This window comes from Macrotis lagotis, chromosome 3 (assembly GCF_037893015.1).
Source record: "Macrotis lagotis isolate mMagLag1 chromosome 3, bilby.v1.9.chrom.fasta, whole genome shotgun sequence".
NCBI lineage: Eukaryota > Metazoa > Chordata > Mammalia > Peramelemorphia > Peramelidae > Macrotis > Macrotis lagotis.
In genome coordinates, this window is record NC_133660.1 from 146,552,871 (window position 1) to 146,570,528 (window position 17,658).

Genomic DNA, 17,658 nt, shown 5'->3' on the forward strand with positions numbered 1-17,658 from the left:
TTACCTTATTATGTGATTTTGCTATCTCATATTTTTTTTAATGATATGATTTCTCTCTCAACACATTCAATTTTGATCAATGTATAGCATAGAAACAATGTAAAGACTATCAGACTGCTTCTGTGGGGGGTGGGGGAGGGAAGCAAGATTGGGGAAAAAATTGTAAAATTCAAAAAAAAATTAAAAAAATAAAAAAATAAAAGTAATAAAAATAAAATACATGTACCTTGAAATCAGTTTTTTAAAAAGAGTGTTTGCCTGCCTAGTTATACATGGAATTTAAGATTTCTGGAAGACAGTTCAAACCAACTTTTGGTTTTCAAATTAAAGAAGTGCCACTCATTCTGCTGCCTTGTAATCATTCCATTTCTATAACTGAGGCAGGCTTCCAAATTGGCATTCCCTGCTTATACACTTATGAGCTAACATTTAAATAATAACTTAATAATCTGCAGCATTCTTATGAGTGTGTATCTGTGTTGATTTCACATTCAAATAAAAACATTTGGCTATTCATTTCAGCAGGAAATGGAAGTTTACCATGGGTAGCCGTACTAGCATTTAATTTACAAACAGTCCTTTGATAATGAAAAATAAAAAGTGTAATTGCATGAAAAATGCACTACTCTTGAAACTGATGGAGTTCTAGTGTTCCTGGGGCCTATGTAACACCATAGTAGTACTATATAATTGCTTAGAAAACCTTTCAAGTCTCTAAGGTTATCATTCCATATTCATAATTCTACACAATAAGAATTCAAGTTCATGACAATAGTTCTGCAAGATCTTGCTACTTATTTCAATACTCAGAAATTCATGGTGTCATCTAGAATGTCAATGTAGTAATAACCCATCCACACCTTAGTAGATAGCTTTATGAGCTGCTATATAATCAGCTTGATGATACTGGTGGTTGAACTGCCCCATGTAGGTCATCTTTGTATGACAGTCACTAGGTTCTAATTAAGACCTTTCTAGTTTGATAGAAACTGCCAGAGATTGTGCTTTGTTGACTAAGCCTTCAAAACCCTGGATACTTCTACAGAAAATAAAGCACCAGAATAGCATTTTAGTGGAATATTCTTATTACTAATGCACAGATATGGAATAATACAACTCAGAAATAACTTTAAAGGGACTGAAAACATATTTTTCCCCCAAAATAATCTTCAGTAATTAAAAAATTCAGTAAAACAAAATAATATATTCCCCTTACATTTCATGTAATCAGTGTTTTATTTATTAAGCAATTAATTCATATGATGTTGTCCTAGACATAGTAAGAAAGTAATTACATAGAACTGAGGAGCATAAAATTTAACAAAGTAACAACAATATATATATATATATATACATATATATATATATTTGTGCATATAATATAAAGACACTATATTAATGTTAGAATGTACCACAAAGTAGTTGCATGATTGACAAGTCAAGGTTATGGAAAGGCAACATAATACATGTTGTGCAAATACCAAACTTATATGTGCCAGAAAGATTATTTTATGAAAAACTCACACAAGGAAAACACTCACATGAAGGTTAGAAGAAGGGCACGTTTAAGGTCTCTATAAAGAACTTTGCTATTGGTGACACATGGCCACACTGCATAGCATATCCACATTAAAGAAAGCCCTGTGCTATATGAGCAAAGTAAAATTGCAATAACTCAAAAGCAATTTGAGATGCAAAAATGTGGAACCATTTCTATATCAATCCATACAAATTATGTGTCCATCCTGTAGTAGAGCCTTCCAGTACAATGACCTTGGCATAGCAATATCATTGTTTTCATTTTGAGTACAAAAGACAACAATAACTGTAAAGTATTATAGTCAGAAAGTCCTGGATTCAAATCCTAATTTAGATAATTACTAGTTACGCTAAACTGGGCAAGACCTATCCTCTTTGAACATGAGTCTTCTCATGGGTAAAATTAAGGAATTGAACTTGAATTGTACTTGAAGGTTCATTTCAGTTTTAAAATCTATGATCCTAAAAGGAGGAAGGGTTGCTAGATGGTAGGGAAGAAGGAAGAGTACTTGCTGTCATGGATGGGGGGAAGAGAGAAAGGTAGAATAATGAGAAACTCAAAAGCTTACAAAAAAGATGGATGTTGAAAACTTTTTGCATATAATTAAAAATAAAATAACATTCTAAAAATAAATCTATGATCCTGTTCATGTATCATCATAAGACATGGGCAAAAACACACTGAGCTCAGACAGTCAATAAAATGTATACTATATTCCAGAGATGTGTTTACAGTAGAGTAGAGATGAGTAGCCAAAGTCAAAAGTAGTAAGCATTTCTCAGAAGAATATGGGAAGAAAAAAATGTGGTACATTTTTAAAGAGGCTGTCATGCTTTAGAATTATTTCAGTCTGAGTATATTTATCACCATAGTCTACTCGAAAAGATTAGTTTTGTATTGCCTTATTGCACTTGGTTATCTTTTCTTGATACCAGATTCCAGCTAATTTACTTTAAAAATTTTTCCTAAACTTAAATGTCCAAGTATTCAAAAATTGATAGACATATGACTTTTTCTTTCATAATGAGAATCAAAAGAGAATATCAGACATCTGCATTTATAAAGAAATTGAAGTGCACTATGAACATGTGAGAATCTTTAGAAGTCAGTGATTCTCAAATGTCATCCTTGGTTGGCTACTAGTCTCATTTTTACAATTATTTCACTTATATTATGACAAAATCACAGCAAGATTTAAAATGTATGCTCACCTTTATAAAGCAACTAAAGTTTATAAAGTATTTTCCTCACAGTAGTCTCATGAGACTCCATTTTACAGATGAAGATCTGAAGGTCAAAAAGTTTAAATCCAGGGGTTGGTTAAAGTGTCTGAATCAGTTTTCTAATTGAGGTCTACTGACCTCAAATCCAGTGCTCTTCCCCCTACATCACAATGCCTTTTCATTACCCTTTTAACTTACTAATATCTCAGAGGAAGTATTATATTAGGTGGAACTTCCCCAACATATTAAGCAATTCCATTTTCCCAAGACAAAGGCTACATTTGTTTTCTTAATCTAATTCTAATGCATGGAATGACAGGTTCCCAGTTAGGTGTTTCATTATAAGATCTGGAGAAAAAAAAAGCCAATATCAAATAAGTTAGAACTTGTGAGTCTATGTTTAAACAAACAATGAATGTATGAATGGTAAAAAATGTATTTGGCAAGCCCTCACAATGTGCCAAACATTGCAATAAATTTTGGGAATACAAATAGAAACAGCTAGATAGCTCTTGCTATTAAGTTTCTCACAATGTCAACTTCCAAAAAAAGTTTTTCAAAAAAAATTTTGTTTTCTGGAAGGCTCCACAATTTGACATTATAAATATAGAGTACCAGAATTCTTAATTGAAGTAACTATTTACATCTTGGGTACTTGAAGTAGTAGACAGCTAAAAAAATGAGAAATTGTAAAGTTCAATTCCAAGAAAGTTATGGTGAGTACCTAATACAAAATTAGAGGGCTCTAACTTTCTGTTTCAATCAAAAGAAAGAGAATTTACTACCCACAAAGCCATAGTAAAAAGTGTCTGAAGAAAATATAGCTAGCTCAATCTAAAGATTGAGGCTGTAACTGCAAAAAAAAAAAAAAAACCCACTGGTATGCAGGATTTTCTATGGCATGCAATATCAGTACAATTAACATTTATAACTGCTAATAGTACTCCTTTAACATGAAAGAGAAAAAAACTAGATACAAATGATCAGTTAGTATATACTGATTTGAGAAAATAAAAATACATTTTATTTTAGTAGTATTTTTAGCCAACAGTAAATTGTATTGGATTAATGTGAATGCATCCCAAAATCAGGACTGTATCTGACTATAACACTGGGAAAGACTTTTCTTTGAGGAACACCGAACAAGTGTTCTTTTAGCTACCCTAATAGCTAAAATAACTGCACAAAGACTTTTGGGACACATTATGTTTTCCCACTCCCATGCCCCTTGAATTTATTACTTTGATTTTTAAAAGTTAGATCATCTTATCTCATCATCACAATTACCCTATAAATTAGGTAGGTTTGCTGTGGTGAAGAGATGAGTGGTCTTATGGCATGGTTGTTATTGTTAAGTTGTTTCAGTCAAATCTGACTCTTCATGACCTCTTTGGGAGTTCTCTTGGAAAAAATATTGGAGTATTTTGCTTTCCTCTCCAACTAATTTTATAAATAAGAAAACTGAGGCAAAAGAGCTAAGTGGCTGGCCCAGGGTCACACAGCTAGTCTGAAGACAAATTTTAATTCAGAAAGAGGAGTCTTCCTGACTCCAGGCCTGGAACTATCTATTGAACTACCTACAACTGGAATCATGTCTAATATCTTCTTACTCTTCTCATTCTATGTAGCTTTTTAATGGGTCAATATGTATGGGAAAATGTAGAACAAATAATAGAAAAATTAAATAACTTACAGATCAATTTTCTTAAAATTGAAAATGAAACATTCATAGTCAATGCCTTTAAAAAGGAAAATCTTTTCAGATATATCTAAGCCTAGAAAATCATAATAGTCAAATTTTTAATATTATGTAAGTTAAATAGTGACATAGAAACTCAAAGCTGCTCTTTTCAAAAAATCTCTCATGAGAGAGAGTTTTCTTTTTAGTGGAAGCTGTAAGATCTATTCATGTTTAATGGTTTAAATTCTATTCTATTACAGTAAAAAAAAATTTAGTTCTTTCATCCTTGAAAGCTAGTCAAAAATTCATTAGAATTCCTTACCAGATGGTGAATGAATGGAATTTAGCTCTCTCTAGTGATTTTTGGCAAGATTTTTATCAGAAATTTTTTTAAATTAAATACTTAGGTTTCAAATTTTATACAGCCTATTTAGATAAAAGAAAAGAGAAGAAAACTACTTCCATGTGATTGGTTAAAGCTTAAAAAAAATCATACACTAATCTAAAATACCTCTGTCAATATTTATCATCATAATAGGAGGGAAACTTTGCAATTTTGGAAGAGTTAATTATCAGGTAGATCATTGATTAAAATTTAATCAACTGCAAATTTATTAAAAATGGTACATTTATATTAAAATATAAAAATATAAAACTGACTCAATTTAATGATTGTAGTCAAAAGAAAATAGTATTTCTTTGATGATTAACATCATCAAAGTATGGTAGGTTCCCCTCTCCCCAGACATTATGAATCTCTGGTGTAGATTATCTAAAACTTCTTTCATTTGTTATGTCTCGTTCTAGAAAAAGTCAGTTTTACAAGAATATTGATTTTTTTTTAATTGACCAAGAATTTGATAAGACTCTGCTAAAATAAGCTAGCTTGTTAGGCTTCTCCCATTTAATCTGCTTTCAGTTTGTTACCTTGGAACATTCTGAAGCTGTGCTTGAGGAACTGAGTGACTAAAAATTAATGCTCAACAAATTCATGCATCTCAATAACTGTTCTATTTCAAAGATGGATATTTTTTCAGTAATACAAAATCCAGGCAATAATTCCATAATACATTAAGATTTACAAAGCACTTTATAAACTATCTTTTTTAATCTCACAATCTGGTAAAAAGTATAATCATAATAAATGAAATAATTTTTATTGTGCTTTATGGTTTGCAAAACAATTTTCAAGCATTTTATTATAAAAGCCATTAGAATAACACAACTACAGTGCTGTAGGACCACAGACTAGAAAAGGAGTACTTCCAGATGGGGTAATTATGCAAGAATTCCTGGGAGAACTTGACATTTGAGTAAGACCTTGAAAGGTGAATTAGACTTTGATAGGTGAAGATGGAGATAATAGGCAACATTCCTGGTGAAGAAAACAGATAAGCAAAAGTGAAGCAATTAAAGCATGGAGACCAGAGAAGAAATGCAGATTTAGGAAATAACAGGAGAAGAAGATGAGGAAGGAGGAGAAGGAAAAAACCCTTCATATAATACAATATATAATTGGCAGGCACTGGCTAAACCCACTTTATAAATATTATTTAAATTATTTGAGGTACTTGGTGCTATTTTTATCTCCATTGAAGAAATCGAGGCAAACAAAATGACTTGCCCAGTGTCACATGGCTAGTAAGTATATGAGGGCAGATTTGAACACAGATCTTCCCGGCTCCAGGCTTCATCTAGCATGGGCATGATGTAGTAATGGAAAATAAAACTCAAATGACATTTTCTTTTAGATTTTTTTTTCCAAGGCAATGGGGTTAAGTGGCTTGCCCAAGGCCACACGGCTAGGTAATTAAGCGTCTGAGGTCGGATTTGAACCCAGGTACTCCTGACTCCAAGGCCGGTGCTCTATTCACTGCGCCATCTTGGCCACCCCTAGAATGACATTTTAAAATCTGTTTGCATGTGACCTGGAAAGAAGAGTATAGGTTTTATTATCTGATATGTGAAGTAGGATTGCTAGAAGGGAGTTCAAAGATAGGGAGATCAGTTGGGAACTTATTGTTGTCATCTCTAAGCATGAGAAATAAAGGACATGGGGACTGTTAGGAGTAGAAAAGAAGAACTTGATAAAAGGAACATCAAAAATAAAAATCAACACAACCTGATGACAGACTAAATATGGGGTCAACATAGAGGGAGGGCGTATGAGTATGAGTAACTAGGAATTTGGCTGCCAATAACAGAAACAATGAAGTTGGGACAAGACATTTGGAAGAGGAAAACTGCAATCCCCTGCTAATAAAATTCAGTGACCCAATGACCTCTAAGATAATACATAAGCAAAAAATAAAATTTTAAACTCACCTCCAAGGTAACAGACTAAAAGCAGATTAAATGGGAGTAGCCTAACAAGCTAGCTTCTTTTAGGAGAATCTAAGCAAATTCTCAGTAAATAATGTGTCATTTCACATTATTGCTGTGTATGATATAAATACACTAAACAAAATCTTCAGGGATTGGTCTGAGCAAAAGAAAGTTTTTATTTGCTTTTCTCAAGGGAAGGGCAGACTCATGATCAAACAGCTGCCCCTAATGGACAGTCAAGCAAGATTATCCTAATGCAGGTCCCCCCTCCTTAACCACCTTCTCCTTTAACCCATTGGCTGGGTTTCTGAAGGCACAATCCTATTTGAAGAAAATCTACCCCAGCTACAGGCACAGAGAAAAAAATGAAATGTTTACATAATAAGCTTCCTGCCAGATGGTGAGGTAACTTGGGACCTTCATCACTATCTTAATGTAGTAATGTCTGTGGTTAGACTGTTCTCCCAGATTGCAAAAATAGTCTTATCATAAAGCAGGTGACTCATGAGCTTCTCTTTGGAAATGCAAGATCTTTCTAGGAATAGTCCAATAAAAATGGTGTTTTTCTTAACATTTCTTAGCCTTGGGAGGACTTCACTAGGAATATTAACCCTGTGAGGCTTTTACTGAGAATATTCCGCTCATTGCCTTTTAAGAATTCTATGCTCTAGTCAAATTGAACTCATCACATCTCTCAAACTAATGTGAGTCTAGTATGGCAGCTTCTACCTCTGTATTTGCACTATGTTTCCTCTCCCCCCACCCAACCCCCCAGATTCTCTTATGCCTCAAATTTTTTGTGCATTTCACCTGGATGTCTCCTTTTCTCCAGGAACTTTCTATCTAGGGTGGAGGGAAGGGAGACCATCAATTACCACAATTAAAAGTAATTGCTTTTGATAGGTAAGAAAATATCCTGGTTGAATTAATTAATCAAGGTCTGAATGAGATTTCAAAGCTGCTTTGAATCAACTTTTGTGTAATAGGAATTCTGTTCTAATTAGGTGAATGACTTGATTCAACCCTGAAGACCCTCCACAAAAGTAAAAACTATGTGAAAAAATTGGAGAGATTTCAAGGATTTGGGAATGGAAAGAAAGAAATGGATACATCAAAAGTTGATGAAAAGAGGAAGATAAAGTAAATTGAGCTGGCATCAATAGTAGGGAGATCAATGAAAGCAACGGGATCAACAGGATTCTGCAAACATAAGATTCAAGAATGTCAACTTTATCAAGGTCTGAGTTTATTTCCAAGAAAAGATCTCCCCTTCATTGCACCTGTCATTTAGCAGATACAATAATATACTTGGCTGTTTCCTTAGCAAAAGATTTCCAGTAACCTGAATTTTGTCTCAACCATTAAACTGGTCAGAGATTTGTTAGGAATAAATATAAATGTCAATTAAAGGAGATAATCAAACCTTTGCCTAAGTATTAGGAAATTTTCTAATTGGTGATTATACTCTTAACTTTTTCATTAATGTAAATTTCCTAAACCAATGAAGAAGGGAAACGAGTATGTGTTCAAAGGTAATTATTTTAACAAGGTGTTATGTTTATATTATATATTGCATACTTGCATACATGTTATTATACTTTTATTACTCTGTGATGCCATCTAACCCCTTAACTCTTTATGCTCCAAAGCATTGTTTCATTAAAATGTTTGTATCTTCACAGATATAAAAGTATGTCGATTTGAACATAGTCTGAGTTTGAGAAATGTTTATTGAATTTGTTTAACTGAAATTTACTTTAGATATTTTAAGTTTGTGGTACTTGCCTTTAAGACATTGAATGGCAATATCCAAATTCTCAGTTGGATATAGAGTAGTAGACTCTCAGAATTAAAAAGGCATAGTTGGAAGTCATTCACATGGAGGTAATAATTGTTCTATGTGAAAGGATGAGATTTTTGAGAGACAAAGTAGAGAAACAGTAAAATATTTAGATGTCATCTCAAGTTGTTTAGACAGATTTTAAATATGCAATTATAATATAATCCTTGAGTAGAATCCTAACAGAAACATGGCGGAAACTTCTTGAGCAAGTTCTCTTTATTACAGGCTAAGATATATATTAAAATAATCATGTGCAAATTGAAAATAATAACCTTTAAAATATATGCTTCTTGGAATTATTTAGACAGTCATGAATTAATATAGCTAAATATATTTATTTTTATATAAACTAATAATTGATTTAAATACAATTTAAACACAATTGATTTAAACAGAAATGGGCTGAGAACCTCATCACTTTGGATGTTCTCTCAATTGGCAGAGATTTCAATTCATCTAAGCCATCTACTTGACTTTACCAAATGGGGGAGATCTCAACCCAAAATGTTACAGACCTTCATTAAAATTTATCTGTAATAAACTTCATCTTATTAAAATCTGCCCAATCAATGTTCTTGTCTGTCAACATCTTTGAATCTGTTTCTATACCACCAAAGTTTATCATCTATAAATTTTAAAAACTTGTCATCCAAACAGTTACCCAAGTCATTGATAAAATTGTGAAACAGAACTTGATAAAACTGTTAAACTGGTCAGGGAAAATGCAAATCCCTAGGTAAACTCCCTGAAAAACTAGTTCCAAAGTTGTATCAAATCTTTAATAGCCTCTCTTTGGTTCCAAACATTCATTCAGTTCCCAAATTTGTCAAGGCAAAGTACCACCTAGTCTACAACTCTCCATCTTTTTCCCCATAAGAATGGCAGAGGAGATTTTATCAAATTACTTTGATAAAATTTGCTACATCAATTCTTGACAAAGATATACTGGCACTGGGATATCAACATTTTTAAAAAAGAAGTGTTGGAGTAGAAAGAGCACTAGAATCAAACTAATTTGATTACCTATGCCTTAGTTACAAGACTTTTTTTTTTTAGGTTTTTTTGCAAGGCAATGGGGTTAAGTGGCTTGCCCAAGGCCACACAGCTAGGTAATTATTGAGTGTCTGAGATCAGATTTGAACCCAGGTACTCCTGACTCCAGGGCCAGTGCTTTATCCACTGTGCCACCTAGCCACCCCATTACAAGACCGTTTAAAAAAGTTTCCAGTTGTAAGGAAGAGGAGAAAAAATAAATTATTGTTAATTTAAAAAATAAAAATTATTTTAGGGGAAAGCACCAGATTTAGATAATTGAATCTGGATATAAATTCTGGTTCTACTACTTAACCTAATTGACCTTGAACAAATCATATCACCTTTTTGGGGCTTCAATTTCCTCGTCTATAAAATGAAAAAAAATTGAACTCAGTGGTTTCCAAAATCCTTTCCTGTTTTAAAATAAAAAGTAATAATAAATTTTACATTGCTAGAGAAATATGAAGGAAGGTTGAAGAGAGTTCTGACAAATATATAACCACAAGAACTTTCAGGAAAATATCTAGCTCAGTTTATAACAGTAAACAAGAAGATAATAGGTATACTAGCATTTCTAGTAGTAAGATGAAATTGAATTGCCTCTCTTTAGTCCAGCTTGACCTATCATTGTAGGCTTCTCAGTTCCAAACTAATTGGAAAGGCACTTTGGAAGAGAAACTGTTATCAGTGTCATCTGCCACTCATCAGGGGTACCTTACTGCCAGGCAATGCTATTCTACCTATCAGGAATGGACAGAGTAACCTTCTATGCAAGGAAGAACCTGCACATTTTTAAGCCTTGCCCATTACTTCTAGAGACTAGCTAGGTCATACTATTTCCTCCTTTTGAGGGAGACTATGACATTCTCTTCCAGAATGTCACTTCCACTAAAGGTTGGATGCAGTATCATACCTTCTGCATTCCAAGCTCAATACTAATCTGAGAGTCAGTGGAGGTGTTTTCTTTTGAAGGTGAAGGCAATTTTGAATTAAAGTGGTCTCATTCAGTTAACAATAGAAAGTTAGTGCCTTAATCGAGTCACATGACTCACTGGGACTCACTTCCCCAACACCTGTTTTTCCTATTCTGGTTGAAGCTGAGTTAGGGAAGAGCAAAAAGAAAGAAGGTAATAAGGTGACAATTGATAATTATAATATTGTCAAGAGTAGCTAAGCAGTCAGACTTTATACAGAAATTAAAAGGCAGGGCCAGCAGCAAATAAAACATGGTAATGAAAAACAGGTGTGCAACAAATTGAAGGAACTCTTTGCCAAGTCTGAACCTTTATTGTCCACCCCTGCTGCCAGACCCTACACTGTGCTTCTCCTTAGCTCCTTCAGAGGTTGTGGCTTCTGAAGATGATATTTGTCCTTTGTTCTCCCTGTGAAATCAGGGAAGTGATGCCATGCCAAGCACTTGAATTGAATCTGAATGTGGGGGGGTGTGGAACTGTGCTAAATAACCAGTCTCACTTTCTCCTCTGGAGCCATTCAGATTTGAATGAGGACTACAGGAGATAGCTCTGGATGTGAGGCAATTAAGTGATTTAACCAAAGTCACATAGCTAAAAAGTGTCTGAGGTCAAATTTGAACTTAGGTCCCCCAGACTCCAGAGCTGATGCTCTATCTCCATGCCACCAACCTGCTTGTAGTCCTGATTCCAATCCAGTTAGGTTCATAAGTCATTTGACTATAACAAAAGGAAACATTGCATATCAAAAGGGAAAATGACAATTTCAGATTATCAGCTTCATTTGGGAATCATGTTTCACCTGAAATCTTTGTCCATAATGTCATTTCCTTTCTAAGGTAGGAACAATTACACAGAACAGATCTTGTACTCAAAACAAATTCAAAGGCATCCAAAGAACCAAGATTAGAGGTAAATAAAACATGTGTTTGCATAATTCAGTGTTAATTTAAGAAACTATTATGAATTAGACCTCATGAAAATAATTCTAAGAAGTTAAAATGTATGGAGGAACTGACTAAGGGAAAAAGCCAGTTGTATTTTTTCCCTAGATGAGCATGATGAATTTCTTTGAATTCATACTCTGCATTCAGTTGAAGATTTTTTTCTGTAAATTGTCATAAATATTTAAAGTTTAGTTTTTAATTTTTTAAAACTTTATAGTCTTGTTGTACATCTAGCCATATTTCTGAATGAAGAATAATGCCCCTCTTAGTCTTTTTAAAAGTCTCACTAATACAATGAACTTTATTTCTTGAAAAGCTCTCGTCTTTTTACAATTCCTTTCCTGCAACTGTAGAAAAGCTGCTATCATTAAGACTTGTCAAACAAGTTTTAACTGAATATCCCATAACTAATATTTTTAATCCAAATCCATCTTAGAAAACATTCAGTATAATCCAAAATACCCTTGATGTGTTGGTGATTTTAAAAACTACCATGTAGACTGAGAAGAAGCCCTCTCTTGTTATCATCACTATCACTGGATATCCAGGGGGTAAGTTTTGAATTTGTAATTTGTATTTTGCATTGTAATTTGAATTAGTTATAAAGATATCCAGTACTGTGATCTGATTGTTGAATTTTTCTCATCAGTTTGTTTCTAAGATTTCATTAAAGACAATTTTCCAGAACTCTCATAGAAAAAAATGATTTTCATAAAAATAATTTCTTTGTAGAAATATCTTCCCCCCTTTCTCTCCCTCTCCCTCTCTCCCTCTCCCTCTCCCTCTCCCTCTCCCTCTCCCTCTCCCTCTCCCTCTCCCTCTCCCTCTCCCTCTCCCTCTCCCTCTCCCTCTCTCTCTCCCCTACAAAGTATTAGATTTAAAATTTGGCATCATAAAAATATATGCTTTTTAAAGTAAGATTTAGATAATAGGCACAGAAGTATAGCATAAATAATAGAGTAATATAAGGAGGAAGAAAACAAGATCTCAAATTTTTATATCACAAAGTAAAATTTAGGATTGGTATTGCTATAAACAATATAATAATTCTGTTTACTCAAAGGAAATGATTGGATACATATTTTTAGTTGTACATATGTATGTGAATAAAAATGAAAGTGCCAGAACATCATTATATTTTGACATTATCATACTTCAGTTATTTTAACATTCCAGGAAACTGTATGTGGATGGGTTCTGAAAAAAGTTAGGTCCCCTGGAGAACTAAATTATACTTATTTCAAGAGCAACTGGACCTAGATACATAAGAGAGAGAGCATACCTTTAAATAACAGACTTGTGACTCACTTTCAGAAGTCTAGTGAAAACATCATCACATAAACTCACAAAGGGTTTTTTTTTTATAAAATTCCTGGTGCTGTTAATAACCTATGTTGTAGATATTAGGGTACCTACAATAATTTTAAAGAGGTAAGTTTTCTTTTCGTAGCTCCAGGATAATTCACTTTCTCATCCATGGTGGCCATTTTTTGTTGGCAGGGACTAAAACAATAATGCATTGTGTAGAACCATTAACAGCGTCTGAAATTATAAAGCTGACTTTTAAAAGTTGTTGTTTATTTCATACTAACACCTAAATGATTAAAGTTGATGTGCACAAAGATGTTAGGAAGATCCTGTGTATATTGATATACATATACATGCAAACATAATGCAGTTTCATGGAAAATGAAAGTGTCATCTGAAAATGGTATTGAAAAAGGGCAAACAGAATGTTTTTGGTTTTTTGTTTTAGATAAATCTAAGTTTACAAACTTAAGTTAGACAAAGTATGTCCCTTAATAGTGTATCCCAGCATTCCTTTCTGAACAAAAATATATGGAAGACAATGTTATATAATGAAAAGTGTACTAGTCTTCGAATCTGAAAACCATTTATACAAACTCTGCCACTTATTAACTATAGAACTGTTAAGTAACTTAACTATTCTGAATAGTTAACTATTCATATCTTATGTAACTTTTATTTTGTTTTATCTTTTCAATCATTAAATCTTAGTTTTCTCTCTCCCTCCTGCCTCCTTCTCTCCCCTCTTCTAAACCCCTTCCTGGGGAAAAAAAGAAAAAAAGAAAGCTTTTGCAACAAATATGTAGAGCCAAAAAAAAAACTAAATTCCTGCCTTGTCCATGTCCCCAAAATGCCTCAGTTTCCCCTAAGTGGAAAAACACTATATTATTTTCACTTCTTACCTCACATAGATATTGTAAAGAAAGAACTCTGTGACTTTATAGAACTATTATTATAATTCATCAATAAAGCAGGTACTGAATCTTTAATTATGGCATAATTCTAATACCTTCTTCAACTAATTTCATATATAATGTGCAAAAAGTGAGCACAATGATGTTTCTACTATTCTCTTGCTAATGCTGAGAATTAAGAAGTCATTTTCTCATTCCCTCCCTACCAAGTGTTTTTTGCACTGTCTTGATTTTATTTCTTCTAGAAGGTTTTAGCTCCAAGTCAGGATCAATAATCCTTTAGTTACAGTAGAAAGGCAGATATTATAATGCGTCTTTGTTAGTGCTATTTCCATTGATAAAACCATATTTCTTTCTGATTTGGGACCATTTGGCAGTGGCAAGGACATTTGTAGTGGGGACTTTATTTTCTTAGTCTTTTTTTTTCTGGGAAAGTAAGTATATAGATTAGTAACTTGGAAATCTCTTTGACTTTTTTTTTTTGGTTCTAAGAGGTATGAGATTTTTTTATATGCTTTTGTTATCTGTCTCAATTATCTTGAAAATCAATCCCACAATATTGTCACAATTTTTTTTGCCATCAGTAAGTATTGATTATATACATTTGTATTTGATTTAGTTTAGTTGCTTCTCTCATCTTTGTTCTCCTTATACTATTTCTATATAAGTACAACCAAAATTATAGTTTGAGTACAGATGTGTTGGTTCTACTGTCCTTGATAGTGAAAAAAAGTTTATATAAAAAAATTTATAGATATTTTCTTTCATCCTCCTTACTATAGTTTTGCTTCTTATCAAGTATTCTAATTTTTTTTACAAAAATACATTGCTTACACTTCATAAGATTTTGCCAATTAATTTATGTTCTAAACCAGTTTTACCTTTTTCTTCAATTTCTCTCTACTTGTTAAGGAAGTTAGGAGTATGGTAACTAAGGCACTTCTTAGATTCTTTTGTTGTAGGATAGAGATTTGGAGCTATGATTTCATTGGTGTAAGGTGTTCCCAGCAGCAGAAAATTCATTTTTCAAGGCAGGTCTGCACCTGATTTGCAACAGATAGTCTTAGAGAATTGTCTAGGGCACTATTATTTTAATGATACACCATATTTTTCATTTAAAAATTTCTGCTATCCTTTTCATAATTTTTACCATTACTCCTAAAAAATAAGTTGTCTAACTACATGATAGATGTTTCAAAAGTGACTCACACACTAAATTACAAGTTATATTAAAATATAGTTAATTCTTCTTTTTTGTAATATTACTTGATGTTCACCATATGTATTACCTTATAATTATATTCTCAAAGAAACTATTCATTATATATAGATGTGAAGTTTCTATGTAGTACTCTTTTGAGAATATACCTTATCCCTGATTAATATTTTCTAAAAATTTTTGTCATCAATGTTTATCCTCAACTGATGTTATCAAGTATCAAAATATGTTACCACATACAATCAAATGCCAAACTTTTCCATTTCTACCTCCACATTTCTCATACTCTACCCCTTTCTCTATACTCAAAGTAACCATCTTAGTTCAGACTTTCATCACCTGTGGCCATGATTAATGCATTTGGTCTCCCTGCCACATTACTTCAATCCATCCTCCATAACATCATTCCTTAAGTTCAGGCCACTTTCTGGCTCAACTAATTCCAGTGTACCTATTATTATTCTGGAATCAAACTTAAATACCTCTGTTTCCTTTTTAAAGTTTATAACAAAGTTGCCTCAACCTATCTTCCCAGCATCTCATATATTACTCCACCTCGTATATAGAGACAAACTTGCCTCTCTTTCTTCATATATAATAATAGGATATCCTTTAATTATTTCATTGCATTGGCTATCCACCTAAACCTTTCCTCATCACTGCGGTATAGAATCTGTTTTCCTTTTAAGAAACATCATCTTTGAGAAGCTTTTCTTGATATTCTTAACTATTATTGACCTCTCCCTCAAACTATCTTGGATTTAACTATTTTATATTTATTTTCATTTACTCTCCTTATATTTATTCTGTTATATTTTCACACATCCTAGTTATCACCCTCATTACAGATTATTTCATTCATTCTGTTTCTCCAGAGGCTTGTATAGGATCCCCAGAGCCTGACATTTAAAAGGTGCTTAAGAAATAGTTAACTGGTTGATTTACTCTGTAATATCTCATTGATTCTGTAGAATTTCTCTACCTCTCCATCCTTTGCAGGAAATGTCACAGTAAAATTAATTTTATAGTGGTTTTTTGTTCTTTTTTCAATTCTTAGTGTAAGTACCTTAATACAAGTTCCATGTAAATGCTCTTTGAAATAATGCTTCTTGTTAATTTTGAGTTCACAATAAAACAAAATTAATCAATAACTTTTTTTGCTTTTCCAAGAAAATCTGTGAACCATCCATCCTCTGGGCTACAAACTCCTGGCATTCAAAGCAAGAACATCAAGACTGATATAATTTAGCTCCTCCAGTAAAATGCCCCTTTTGGTGACCATTGTACAAGTATCTCACATTTAGAGTTTTAACAGCTAAACTAAAGATAGCCTAAAACCCAGATGATCTTTAAGACTCTGCTTCTTTTTTCTACCACTCTCCTACATTCACTGGAGAAAAAAGAAAAGGTTTATAATAGATCTAAGAATTATTTTGTCAGCTAAATGGCAAGATATCAGGTCTGGAGTAAGGAAGACCTAAGTTCAAATCTGGCTTCACACACTTACCAGAGATATATCCTTGAATAAGTCATATAACCTCTGTCTACCTCAGTTTCCTTTTTATTTAGGTTTTTGCAAGGCAAATGGGGTTAAGTGGCTTTGCCTAAGGCCACACAGCTAGGTAATTAAGTGTCTGAGACCGGATTTGAACCCAGATACTCCTGACTCCAAGGCCGGTGCTTTATCCACTATGCCACCTAGCTGCCCCCCTCTACCTCAGTTTCTTCATCAGTAGTAGTAGTAGTAGTAGTAGTAGTAGTAGTAGTAGTAGTAGTAGTAACAACTCCTATTGCTGTGAGGATCAAATTTGTACAGATAATATTTGTAAAGTGCTTAAACATTATCTGACACATTGTAAACGTTATAGAAATGATAGTTATCATCATAAGCAACATTATCTTTTTGTTTCATGGTTGAGGAGTTCAACAGCAACTGATCAGACTCTGTTTTGATGAGCCTCTCTGTACTTATTTATTGTCTAGGTCTGTCCTCAAAAAGCAAGTTCAGTTTGCTTAGCAATTTAAGGAAAGTCTCTTTAAAAGTTTCTCCAAAGAAATAGAAGTATTGCCAAATAGGAGTTCCCAAAGATTCTTACTATCAGAAATCATGGAATTTAAGTTTTTTGACCCTGAAACTCTGTTCTTGTTCTGATTATTGGTTGCCTTGGGTAACTACCTGCAAACATATTTCACTTTCAATGGCCATTTTCACTCTAGCCACCTTTCTAAGAGGTACATGCTCATTGCAACCTGTTCCTAATCACTTCATCCAGCACCATTTTCCATAATTAAATTTGAATCAGTCATTATTCTTGAAAAGGGTCTGTCAGTCTACTCCCCCATAGCTCCACTCAATGTCTCTAACTTTCCAAACAAAACACCCCTGCCTGACTGCCATTCCTCTTTATGTGCTGAAATCAGCTTTTTTTGCTGCTGTTGGTCTTTTTTTAGGTTTTTCAAGGCAAATGGGGTTAAGTGGCTTGCCCAAGACCACACAGCTAGGTAATTATTAAGTGTCTGAGATCGGATTTGAACCCAGGTACTCCTGACTCCAAGGCCGGTGCTTTATCCACCACAACACCTAGCCGCCCCTGAAATCAGCTTTAACCAGCAAATTGTTAAATTATTTAGGTAAGAGTTTACAACTGGGAA